The sequence below is a fragment of the Elephas maximus genome, chromosome 8 (assembly GCF_024166365.1).
Source record: "Elephas maximus indicus isolate mEleMax1 chromosome 8, mEleMax1 primary haplotype, whole genome shotgun sequence".
Lineage (NCBI taxonomy): Eukaryota > Metazoa > Chordata > Mammalia > Proboscidea > Elephantidae > Elephas > Elephas maximus.
The window spans coordinates 19,905,442-19,918,610 of record NC_064826.1 but is presented as its reverse complement, the minus strand read 5'-3'; positions in this window follow the sequence as shown (position 1 = coordinate 19,918,610).

Below are 13,169 nucleotides of genomic sequence, written 5' to 3'. Positions count from 1 at the left end.
TTACTTGGGGAAAAAAAAAAAAAAAAACAGATTTTGCAACCCAACACTATTTGAGAGAAGGGGTACTTGTAAAAACAAAGGGATGATGGTGCTAAGCTTCTCAAAATAAATCGGTGCCGTTTCCTTAGACCAGCATTCTTCAATTTTTTTCTTTCTGCACCCCTATAATTAAAACATTTTAGCATGTCATACCCTAGATATGTAATTACATATTTATAAATTCCATACAAATACCATTATGTTCATATTATGTATAAGACACAGCAAACATTGAAATAAAAAAAGGGTGAGATAAAAATGTACAGTAGAAGTTTTAATAGTTTCTCCCTTGACCACCCCCCCCCCATAGAAATGAATGCCCTCTTTGGAGATCATTGGATTTGATTGAAGAATGCTTCTGACTCTTATCTATGATTTACCTTGAACTTGCTATTAGTTTCTAATAGTCTCATAAATGACCTCTGTTTCTTCAACTTAACAGTCCTTTCATGCACAAAAGTTTTTAATTTTGATGAAGTCCAATTTGTCTATTTTGTCATTTGTTGCGTGTTCTTTGGTGTCATATCTAAGAATCCATTGTCAAAAACCAAGTTCTAAAGCGTTACCCTATGTTTTCTTCCGAGAGTTTTATGGTTTTAATCCTTACGTTTAGGTCCTTGATGCCTTTTATGGTAATTTTTGTATTTAGTTTGAGGCAGGGGTCTAGCTTCATTCTTTTGGATGTGAAAATCCAAGCACCGCTTATTAAAGAGGCTGTTCTTTTCCTCATTGAACAAACTTAGCATTCGTGTTGAAAAGCAATTGACTATGAATGTATGGGGTTTTTACATTTTTAAATGTAAAAAGGACTATTACTATTTTTAGTGAGCATAGCTGCTCTATTCTCACTAAAAAGATAATAGTCCTTAGTTGCTCTATGGTATTTCTAAGCTGAAAGAACTCTATGGTATTTCTAAGCTGAAAGAACTGAAGAAAAAATTCAAGCCTCGAGTCCCGATAGTGAAGGGTTCTGTGGGGAAAATATTAAATGACACAGAAAGCATCAAAAGAAGATGGAAGGAATATACAGAATCATTATACCAAAAAGAATTGGTCGACATTCAGTTATTTCAAGAGGTAGCATATGTTCAGGAACTGATGGTACTGAAGGAAGAAGTCCCAGCTACACTGAAGGCATTGATGAAAAACAAAGCTTCAGGAAATGACGGAATATCAACTGAGATGTTTCAACAAATGGATTCAGCGCTGGAAGTGCTCATTTGTCTATGCTAAGAAATTCGGAAGACAGCTACCTGGCCAACCAACTAGAAGAGATCTATATTTATGCCTATTCCCAAGAAAGGTGATCCAACCAAATGCAGAAATTATCAAACAATTATCGTTAATATCACACGCAAGTAAAATTTTGGTGAAGCTCATTTAACAGCAGCTGCAGCAGTATATTGACAGGGAACTGCCAGAATTTCAGGCTGGTTTCAGAAGAGGATGTGGAACCAGGGATATCATTGCTGATGTCAAATGGATCCTGGCTGAAAGCAGAGAATACCAGAAAGATGTTTACTTGTGTTTTATTGACTATGCAAAGCCATTTGACTGTGTGGATCATAACAAATTATGGATAACATTGGAAAGTATGGGAATTCCAGAACACTTAATTGTGCTCATGAGGAACCTGTATGTACATAGATCAAAAGGCAGTTCTTCAAACAGAACAAGGGGATACTGAGTGGTTTAAAGTTATGAAAGGTGTGTGCCAGGGTTGTATCCTTTTATCATACCTATTCAATCTGTATGTTGAGCAAATAATCTGAGAAGCTGGGCTGTAGGAAGAAGAATGGGGCATCAGAATTGGAGGAAAACTCATTAACAACCTGTCTTATACAGATGACACAAGCTTGAAGCACTTACTGATGAAGATCAAAGATCAGCCTTCAGTATGGATTATACCTGAACATAAAACAAAAATCCTCACAACTGGGCCAGTAAGCCACATCATGATAAACAGAAAAGATTGAGGTTGTCAAGGATTTCATTTTACTTGAATCCACTATCAAAACCCATGGAAGCAGGGGTCAAGAAATCAAAAGACGCATTGCATTGGGCAAATCTGCTGCAAAGGACCTCTTTAAAGTGTTGAAAAGCAAAGATGTCACCTCGAAGACTAAGGTGTGCCTGACCCAAGCCATGATATTCTCAATCGCATCATGTGCATGCCAAAGCTGTATGAGGATAAAATGGTACAACCACTTTGGAAATCCATCTGGCGTTATCTTAAACAGTTAGAAATAGAACTACCATACAACCCAGAAATCCCACTCCTCGGAATATACCCTAGAGATACAAGAGTCTTCACACAAACAGATATATGCACACCCATGTTTATTGCAGCTCTGTTTACAATAGCAAAAAGTTGGAAGCAACCAAGGTGTCCATCAACGGATGAATGGGTAAATAAATTGTGGTATATTCACACAATGGAATACTACGCATCGATAAAGAACAGTGACAGATCTCTGAAACATTTCATAACATGGAGGAATCTGGAAGGCATTATGCTGAGCGAAATGAGTCAGTTGCAAAAGGACAAATATTGTATAAGACCACTATTATAAGATCTTGAGAAATAGAAAAAACGGAGAAGAACACATACTTTATGTGGTTACAAAGGGGGGAGGGAGGGAGGGAGGGAGAGGGCTTTTTATTGATCAATCTGTAGATAAGAACTGCTTTGGGTGAAGGGAAAGACAACACTCAATACAAGGAAGGTCAGCCTAATTGGACTGGATTAAAAGCAAAGAGGTTTCCGGGGTAAAATGAAAGCTTCAAAGGTCAGCGGAGCAGGGGCTGGGGTCTGGGGAACTTGGTTTGAGGGGACTTCTAAGTCAATGGGCAAAATAATTCTATTATGAAAACACTCTGCATCCCACTTTGAATTGTGGCGCCTGGGGTCCTAAATGCCAACAAGCGGCCATCTAAGATACATCAATTGGTCTCAACCCACCTGGAGCAAAGGCAAAGGAAGAACACCAAGGTCACACGACAACTAAGAACCCAAGAGACAGAAAGGGCCACATGAACCAGAGACCTACATTATCCTGAGACCAGAAGAACTAGTTGGTGCCCGGGCACAATCAATGTCTGCCCTGTCAGGGAGCACAACAGACAACTCCTGAGGGAGCAGGAGACCAATGGGATACAGACCCCAAATTCTCATGAAAAGACCATACCTAATGGTATGATTGCGACTAGAGGAATCCCAGAGACAATGCTCCCCAGAACTTCTGATGGCACAGGACAGGAACCATCCCCGAAGACAAATCATCAGGCATGAAAAGGACTGGTCAGTGGGGGGGAGAGAGATGCTGGTGAAGAGTGAGCTAATTAAATCAGGTGGACACTGGAGAGTGTGTTGGCAACTCTTGACTGGAGAGGGGATGGGAAGATAGAGAGAGAGGGAAGATGGCAAAATTGGCATGAAACAAGAGACTGTAAGGGCTGACTCAATAGGGGGAGAGCAAGTGGGAGAAGGGAGTAAGATGTATGTAAACCTACATGTGACAGACTGATTGGAATGGTAAATGTTCACTTGAAGCTTAATTAAAAAAAAAAAAAAAAGCTGTATGAGGAGTAAGGAAGACTGCAGAATGGACGCCTTTGAATTGTGGTGTTGGCAAAGAATATTGAATATTCCATGGACTGCCAAAAGAATGAACAAATCTGTCTTGGAAGAAATACAACCAGAATGCTCCTTAGAAGCAAGGATGGCGAGACTACATCTTACGTACTTTGGAAATGTTGTCAGGAGGGATCAGTCCCTGGAGAAGGACACCATGCTTGGTAGAGTACAGGGTCAGCAAAGAAGAGAAAGACCCTCAATGAGATGGATTGACACAGTGGCTGCAACAATGGGCTCAAACATAACAATTGTGAGGATGGCTCAGGACCAGACAGTGTTCTGTTCTGTGGTACATAGGGCCACTATGAGTCGGAACTGACTCGACAGCACCTAACAACAACAACAGTTGCTCTATTTTACCTTGTAGTCCCCAAAACCTAAAATATTTATTCTTTGGCCTTCAACAGAAAAAGTTTGGCAGCCCCTGGAACTAGGTGGTGACTCCCTTAGGCAGGTAAAGTGTCTCATTAGCCTTGCCTTCCCCCGTCAGTCCCCAAGGCAGGGCCTAGGGTGGCACTGGGCACACAGTGGGGGCTTCCTCAACTCTTCACAGGGCTGTAGAGTGGCTGTTACCCCCAGGCGCTGGCTCAGGCTATAGCCGCACCCCATGCCAGTGCCTTCCTTCCTCAAAACAGGAAGCAGCCTCTCAATGGTAGTTGCCAAAGTCCTGCCTTGCTTCGAGCAGACTCTTGGCCTATGATCTTGGGCACTGCACTGTGGTCGTTAGCTGGATCCTAAGTGGCCAGGCCCCCAGCCACAGGGTGCTGAAGAAATATGGGATCGAGGACCAGGATGGTTGTCTCAGTCATCTAGTGCTGCTATAACGGAAATACCACAAGTGGTTGACTTTAAAGCAAAGAGAAATTTATTCTCTCATGGCCTAGGAGGCTAGAAGCCCAAATTCAGGGCACGAGCCCAGAGGAAGTCATTCTGTCTCTGTTGGCTCTGGGGAAAGGTCGTTGTCATCAATCTTCCCCTGGTTTAGGAGCTTCTCAGTGCAGAGACACTGAGTCCAAAGAACATGCTCCCTTCCTGGTTCTTCCTTCTTGGTGGCATGAGGTCCCCTGTCTCTCTGCTTGCTTCTCTCTTTTATATCTCAAAAGAGATTGATTCAAGATACAACTTAATCCTGTAGGTTGAGTCCTGCTTCATTAACATAACTGCCTCTAATCCTGCCTCATTAACATCATAGAGGTAGGATTTATAACACATTGGAAAATCACATCAGATGACAAAATGGTGGACAATCCATAATACTGGGAACCATGGCCTAGCCAAATGGATACACATTTTGGAGGAACATAATTCAATCCATAACAGTGGTTAGCTGGACAAACTTCCTTCCCCTAAGACTGGGTGGAGGCAGGCTGGATGGAGCTGGGGACTCCCTTGGTGGGTGGCTAAACTATCAGGTAAGGGGGCGGGTGTAGTATCTGGGGGGAGGTGACCATGTGGAGGCTGGCCTGAAAGCTGGTCATCAACTGCAGGGCTGGATTGGGAAGGGACTCCAGTCTTAAGGAGAGGAAGCACCAGGATTAGAAGGGCTGCACTTAAGGCTACTACCAGGTGAGGCCTCTGGCTTGTGGGGGATGAGATTGGGCCCCAATACAGGCTGCAGGCCAGGGCAGAAATTTAGGAGCCCTGGGCTGAGGGCTGCAGAGTGAGTGGTTCAGGCAAGGGCAAAGGCCTAGGATGTAGTGATGTCACTAAAGTTGGTGTCACCCAGAGCAGTAGCTCATGGTGTTATTCCCCACCTTTGCGCTAATTATCACAATATTGTAGCTAAAACTCAAAACACCGAACATTTGACAAAATCAGTGACTTTAAAAACCCCGGCAGCAACAAAAACAACAGCGCATGTTTGTAGTGTGTGCAGACAAAACCACACAATTTAAAGTCTCACTGTAATTGGGTAATAATGACAGCACTGACCAGAATGCGTGAGAAGGTTCAAAAAATAAATTAGCACGGAATTTTATTCTCGTAGGTATACTGGTATATATAACCTGGGCTTAGGGAAAAAAATTTTATTATAACTAACTACAAGGATATTTTTATAAAAAGTAGTAAATTTCTGCTGAAATATTGCAGAAAAATTTTATAGACAGTCATTTTGGTGCCACCCTCTCTGACAGTGTCACCCAGTGCAGTCCGTACCCGTCCCCCCGCCCTCGCACGGCCTTAGTGATGCCTCTGCTAGGATTCGAAGGTTTGTTCATCTGAGCTTGGAGGGTTAATTCATATATTTGTTCAACAAAGGTCCTATGGATGAACCTTGAAAACATTACACTAAGTAAAAAAGGCAGACACAAAAGGCCACTTAGTGTATGATTCCATTTATATGAAATAGGCAAATGCATGGAGACAGAAAGTAGAGTAGTGGTTACTAGGGACGGCAGGGAGCGAAAAAGGGAGTGACTGCTAATAAGCATGGGCTTTTTTGTTTTGTTTTTTTTTTTAGGAGGGTAATGGAAAATTGTGGAGTTAGACAGTGGTGATGGTTTTACAGAAGTCCTTGTTGAGCAGTGGGTAAGAGCTCCGCTGCTAACCAAAAGGTCAGCAGTTCGAATCCACCAGCTACTCCTTGGAAATCCTATGGGGCAGTTCTACTCTGTCCTATTGGGTCGCTATGAGTTGGAATCGACTCAATGGCAACGGGTTTGGTTTTGGTGGATGGCTGTAAAACCTAGCGAATATACTAAAAACCACTGAAGTGTCCACTCTGAAGTGGTAAAATTTGTGTTCGGTAAACTGTATCTCAATAAAATATAATTACAAACAACAACAAAAAATTATTGGTGCTGGGTAAATTACAGATAACATTGCGAAGAATGGGAATTCCAGAACATTTAATTGAGCTTGTGAGGAACCTGTACATAGATCAAGAGGCAGTTGTCTGGACAGAACAAGCGGATACTAAGTGGTTTAAAGTCAGGAAAGGTGTGCGTCAGGGTTGTACCCTTTCACCACACTTATTCAGCCTGTATGCTGAGCAAACAATCTGAGAAGCTGGACTATATGAGAAAGAACGGGGCATCAGGATTGGAGGAAGACTCATTAACAACCTGTGTTATGCAGATGACACAACCTTGCTTGCTGAAAGTGAAGAGGACTGGAAGCACTTGCTGATGAAGATCAAAGACCATAGCCTTCAGTATGGTTTGCACCTCAACATAAAGAAAACAAAAATCCTCACAACTGGACCAATGAGCAACATCATGATAAATGGAGAAAAGATTGAAGTTGTCAAGGATTTCATTTGACTTGAATCCACAATCAGCACCCATGGAGGCTGCAGTCAAGAAATCAAAAGACGCATTGCATTGGGTAAATCTGCTGCAAAGGACCTCTTTAAAGTGTTGAAAGCAAAGATGTCACCTTGAAGACTAAGGTGAGCCTGACCCAAGCTGTGGCATTTTCATTTGTATCACATGTATGTGAAAGCTGGACAGTGAATAAGGAAGACCAAAGAAGAGTTGATGCCTTTGAATTGTGGTGTTGGCAAAGAATGTTGTATATGACATGGACTGCCAAAAGAACGAACAAATCTGTCTCGGAAGAAGTACAACCAGAATGCACCTTAGAAGCAAGGATGGAGAGACTACGTCTTACATACTTTGGACATGTTGTCAGAAGGGATCAGTCCCTGGAGAAGGACATCATGCTTGGGAAAGTACAGGGTCAGTGGAAAAGAGGAAGACCCTCAACGAGGTGGATTGACACAGCGGCTGCAACAATGAGCTCAAGCATAGCAACGATTGTAAGGATGTTGCAGGACTGGGCAGTGTTTCCTTCTGTTGTGCATGGGGTCTCTAAGAATCGATGGCACCTAACAACAACAATAACAGTGGCCTGGGCCCTGGGCAGAGTCTTGGGTTGGATAGATGATTATGTCCCAGCCCCTGCCTGCAAGGAGTTTGTTGGGTGCTGGACAGTTTCCTGGAAAGAATTAGAATCTATGGATCTGTGATAGTAGAGAGCTGGATAAGATATAGTGAGCTAGGTGGGAAGGTAGGTCAGTCAGCCTCGGCTTCCCTAGGGGTGGCCCCGTGTGAGGTTTTAAAGGATGCAGTGGGTCTAGAACCCCGAGTCTAGAGGAGCATTAACCCCCCTTTTGGTGGGTCATTGCTTTCTTAGATTTTCAATACTCAGTTTCTTCTGAAAGCAGCTGTTTGGCATATTTCTGGAAAGTGGGATAAGCCTTTTTTTCTTTTTTTTTGCTAATTAAACCACATTTTGAGTGTACTAGGGCGTTGACTATTTTAAGAAACCGTGTGATAAATCCTCTTGTTAACCAAAGAATCCTTCCGTAATGTGAATGACGTCTCTCCTTCTTTTCTGTGTTTTAAAATTGCATTTGATAGGCTTATTTTCCTGAAGCACCTGAAGGCGCTTTGTTGGGGTAGGGTGGAGAGGAAGCGCGTAATTAATTTGAGAATTTTTTTTGCAAAAGTTTTCTTTGGAGTGCCTCAGGCAATCTCTGAAGACCCTCTGGGTGGTCCCCAGCCAGAATGGGGCCTTAATACCGTTAATGGGGAAGGAGCTCAGGGCAAGGATCAGCTTTCCTGCTGCTTCCCCACCTGCTTTGGCTCGTTAATTCCCACACATCTCACCTACCTAGTTCAAAGGCCACTTTTTAAATTTGCCTTTTATTTTTAACCAATTGTATGGCACATTGTTTAAAGAGTGAAATAGTTCTACAAGACTTGTTATAAAAAGCAACAGAGAGCCCTCCTTCTTCTTTGTATATTTTGCTCTCGGCAGCAACCACTTGGGACTTTCTTAGTTCGGGCATTCATCCCCATAAACCTAGATAAGGTACCTGTATTGGTACTTCTCGATTTTTCAGTTTTAAATGTTTCTACGGATTTTCCACGATGAAAAATAAGAATTTAGCTTTCCCATGTTTTCTTTAAAATGTTTTATTGTTAAGTATATCATACTCGGAGTCTGGGTGGTACAAATGGTGAACATGCTTGGCTGCAAACTGAAAGCTTGGAGTTCTAGAAGCACTGTGGAAGAAGCACTTTGGAAGAAAGGCCTGGTGATCGGCTTTTAAAAAATCAGGCACTGAAAACCCTGTGGAGCACAGTTCTACTCTGACACGCGCACAAACTCTAATTACCTGCTTCTTTAAAGTTTTAAAAAGCAAAGATGTTACTTTAAAGACTTAGGTGCACCTGACCCAAGCTATAGTTTCTTCAATCACCTTATATGCATGCAAAAGACAGAAGAAGAAATGATACCTTTGAACTGTGGTGTTGGTGAAGAACATTGAATATACCATGGACTGCCAAAAGAACGAACAAATCTGTCTTGGAAGAAGTACACCCAGAATGCTCCTTAGAAGCAAGAATGGCGAGATTTGTCTCATATACTTTGCACATGTTATCAGGAGAGATCAGTCCCTGGAGAAGGACATCATGCTTGGTAGAGTAGAGGGTCAGTGAAAAAGAGGAATACTCTCAAGGAGATGGATTGACACAGTGGCTACAACAATGGGCTCAAGCATAACAACAATCATGAGGACGGCAAAGGACTGGGCAGTGTTTCATTCTGTTGTACATAGGGCCCCTGTGAATTGCATCCCACTTGACGACACCTAACAACAACAAATAATATGCTGTATTGTCCAGGATTTAAAATCTAGCCTGTCTTCCCCCTTAGACATTATATTAATTATTATTGTTTTATAGAGTCAACATTTCTTTAACTTTAAATACAAATTTTCATCATTTCTTCTTAGACCTTGTATCTGGGATCATTTTCTTTCTGCATGAAGTGTATCTTTAAAATTTTTCCTTTAGTGAAGGTCTGTGCTTTTGTTTGAAAATTCTTTATTTTGCTCTTATTTTTAAAAGAGAGTTTTACCGAGCATAAAATTCTAGGTCGGTTATTATTTTTCTCTCAGCACATTGAAAATATTATCCCACAGTCTTCTGGCTTCCATTTTTTGCAGTTGAAAGGTAATCAATCTATTTGCTGTTCTTTATTAGGTGATTTTTTTTTTTTTTTTTATCTCCAGCTGCTTTGAAGGCTTCTTTTGATGTTCTACAGTTTTATCATGTACTGTTTCAGTATACCAAATGTGTCAAAGTATAGATTTCTTTTGGTTTATTCTGCTTGAGATTCATTTGAATTCCTGTATCTGGGAATTGCTCTCTTTCCACTATTTTCAAAATTTCTCAGTCATTATCTTTTTAAATATTGCCTCTTTTCCGTTCTATTTTCTTCTTCTAAAGCTTTAATTAGGTATGCGTTAGGCCTTCTCATTCTATCCTCCAAGATTCTTACCCGTTCTATTTTCCATTTCATTGTCTCTTATGGCTACAATCTGGATAATTTCTTTGTATCAATTATTTGTTTCTTTATTGCAGTTAATGAACTCTTATCAGATTAGTTTAACCTGCTATTTAATCAACCTGATAAGTTTTAAATTTCAATTTCTACAGTTCATTGACTCTGAAGCAATTTTTTTTTTTTCAGATTTAATACATCTGAAATGAGGGTGCGTCTTACAACCAGAAGCATCTTGCGATCATAATTGGCAGTGTTTTTGATGGTACATAAAATTATGGCACCTCTTATAATCAATGGTGTTTTATAGTCAACAAAACACGGTATTCATTTTCCATTTTTAGTTCTGTTTGATTCTTTTTCAAGCCCAAAATGACTTGAATTTCTCACTTTAGAACTGCTCGTTTGTTTCTTTATACTTGTAAAACATATTATTTAATACTCCATGTCAGATAATTATAATATCTGAAGACTTTGTACGTCTATTTCTGCCGCTTATTGTTTCTGCTGGTTCTCATTATGCGGTGTTTCCTTGTGCCATTTGACTGTAAGCCAATCATTTCCCTTGGAACTTTATCTGTGGAAATCCTCTGAGCCTGGGCTAGAGATGAATTTCTCCAGAGAGCGTTGGTATTTAACTTCTGCGCGGTACCTTGAGAACACTACCAACCTGAGACCACTGTAAATTAAATATCCATTTGAGTTCTTTTTTTTTTTTTTAACTTTACAGATAGTGTTAATTTAGACCAAAAACTCCTGTGGGGACTTACTTGTGGTTATGAATTCTCAGGAGATATTTTTCCCTGCATCACCTAACACCAAAATTGAAATAGTTAAGGTTCCTTCCTGCTTCCTTTTGCACATGGCTTTCTTTGTTTACTTAACACTGAGGTTATATTCCATTAGGATTTCATCTTTAAGCAGGAGTTGCCCAGGAAATTCTCCTCCTTGGATGAGTTCCAGGCTTTATTTCTTGTTCCCTGGGCCCTTCAGGGCTCTCTAGGAGGAAGCTCAAGAGCTCCAAGGTGCAGAGAAATCCCAAGGGGGAAAATTTTTGCTTACCTCTCAGGTATTTTGCTTTTATTTCTCTTTGGGCTCTGTGGATTCTTACTTTCATGCCAACCCAGTGACACATTTAAAAAGTTACTTAAATATTTCATCCAGCATTTTAATTGTTTCACTGAGGCAGGATTGTTTAGGTATCTAACTACTTGTCCACCCACGGGAAATAAAAGTCCTCTAACAAAATTTCTTCAGGGAAGCCCTCCTTGTCCCTTCAGTCCACAGAGTATAGTCTACACGTATCTCTTGTGGTACAGTGTGATTCCCAGTAGCACATACGCCAGCTCCATTTTCACACTTACTTGTATGCTCTTTAAATTGTCTACTTACCCCATTAGAAGTGTGAGGGCCAGATCTGTATTGCTCATTATTTTATTCCCAGACCTTACTTTCTTGACACATAGTAGGTGTTCAATAGACATTTATTGCATAAGTGATTAGATGAATATTTTGAGTGAGAAGCCAGTATCAGGTATCAAGTCAAACATAGCTGTGCGTTTCTACTTCAAACATAGCCACTCGAGGCAGTGCTTTTGGGGTTAATGAATTCCCATAAAACCTTGCTGTCCAGTCCGGTAGCCCTCAGCCACGTGTGGCTATTTCAGTTATTTAACTTAATTAGAATTAAACAAAATTAAAAATTCACATTGTCAGTGGCATTAGCCACATTTCAAGCGGCTGGTGGCTGCCCTATTGGGCAACTCAGACAGAACATTTCCATTATCACAGAAGGTTCTATTGGAAGTGCTGCCATAGAATTCTCAAGAATTCCTGACTGCTCCTCTCTCTTTTGCTCCTGCCTCACTCTTGCCCTTTCTCTCCCTCTCTCTTCCCGCTCCTAAACCAAGTACAGGGATAGTTTTCTCATTCTTAGTGACATTCTTAGTGACATGCTTTTGAACAAGAAGATGCTGGGTACTTTGGGTGACTTAGCACCATCCCTACTTTTTTTCTTTTAAACTCCTGAGCTCCTGTTAACCAGTACATTCTTCTATTCCCATTGCCACTAAAGCTGGATGTTACTTGGGTGGAAAGCATAATTGCTTTCTTTTCTAGATCCTTAAACCTTTTGCTAATGTTACTGCCTGAGAGTCCCCAAAGCCAGGGTTCTAGAAGAGCCTGGCCTGTCTGAGAGCTGAACCATAAAATAATGGAGTAGGGCTGGTGGTGGGGGCAGGGGAGAGAAGGGCATTCTCTCCGTAGGAAAGCTCCCCTCTCTGCACTCAGGCCACTTAATTGGCCTTTCTGGGAAAAAACGGATGGGGAGGGGGGCTTCTGAGAAATGCTGGTGACAGTTAAGTGGCCTTTTGTTGACGTCCTTTGCTGAACCAGGACTTTGTTGGAGTTCATCTTTGCCTCTCCCCCACCTCCTGTGGGCCTTCTGTTAGATTCATAGTCTGCCATTCAGGCATCGTCTTTCACATTACCCCTCCAGTATGACTGCATTGTGTGCTGTCCTTGGCTTCATTCTTTCTATTCCCAGACCATAAATGGGCTGTGTGGGGTTGCAGCAGGACCAAGAAACCAACTCTGCTCTATTGAAGCCACTAAGAACTATAATAATGACAGCAGTGACCTTCATGTCTAGCAGAAAATATGCTTCCTGCCTCAGCATAATGGCGACCACCTGAAGATAGAGAAAAGGGAATCTGTGCTGAATTCCTTCTCACACAATATAGAAATTTCTTTTCCTCTGCTCCCCTCTCCATTCTTTTCTCCTCCTTGTTGCAATCAGCATCCTGACCTAAAATGCAGCTGTGACTAAGAGTTAATGCCTTGGAAATAATAATATATTCCATTTGCGGGCTTGTGCAATTTGCTAAGCCCATTCACCCAAGTTGTCTCATCTAATACCCCCCAAACCCCTGTGAGATAGGGAGGGGAGGTATTATTAACCCCATTTTACTGATGAGTAAACTGAGATTTAGAGAGATTAGGGGAATTACCCCAGATCTTGTAGACAGGAGGTGAGCACCCTGGTTTTCTATCTCTCAGTGCCGTCCGCACCCTTATGTGTAAGGAGGATATGGCCCAGAGAAAGTGCGAGTGGACTGGGAGGGAAAAGGAGAGCCAAAGACAAGACTTGATAGAGGAGAAAGGCCAAGAGCATTTTCCTAGAACCCTGGCAACTCTC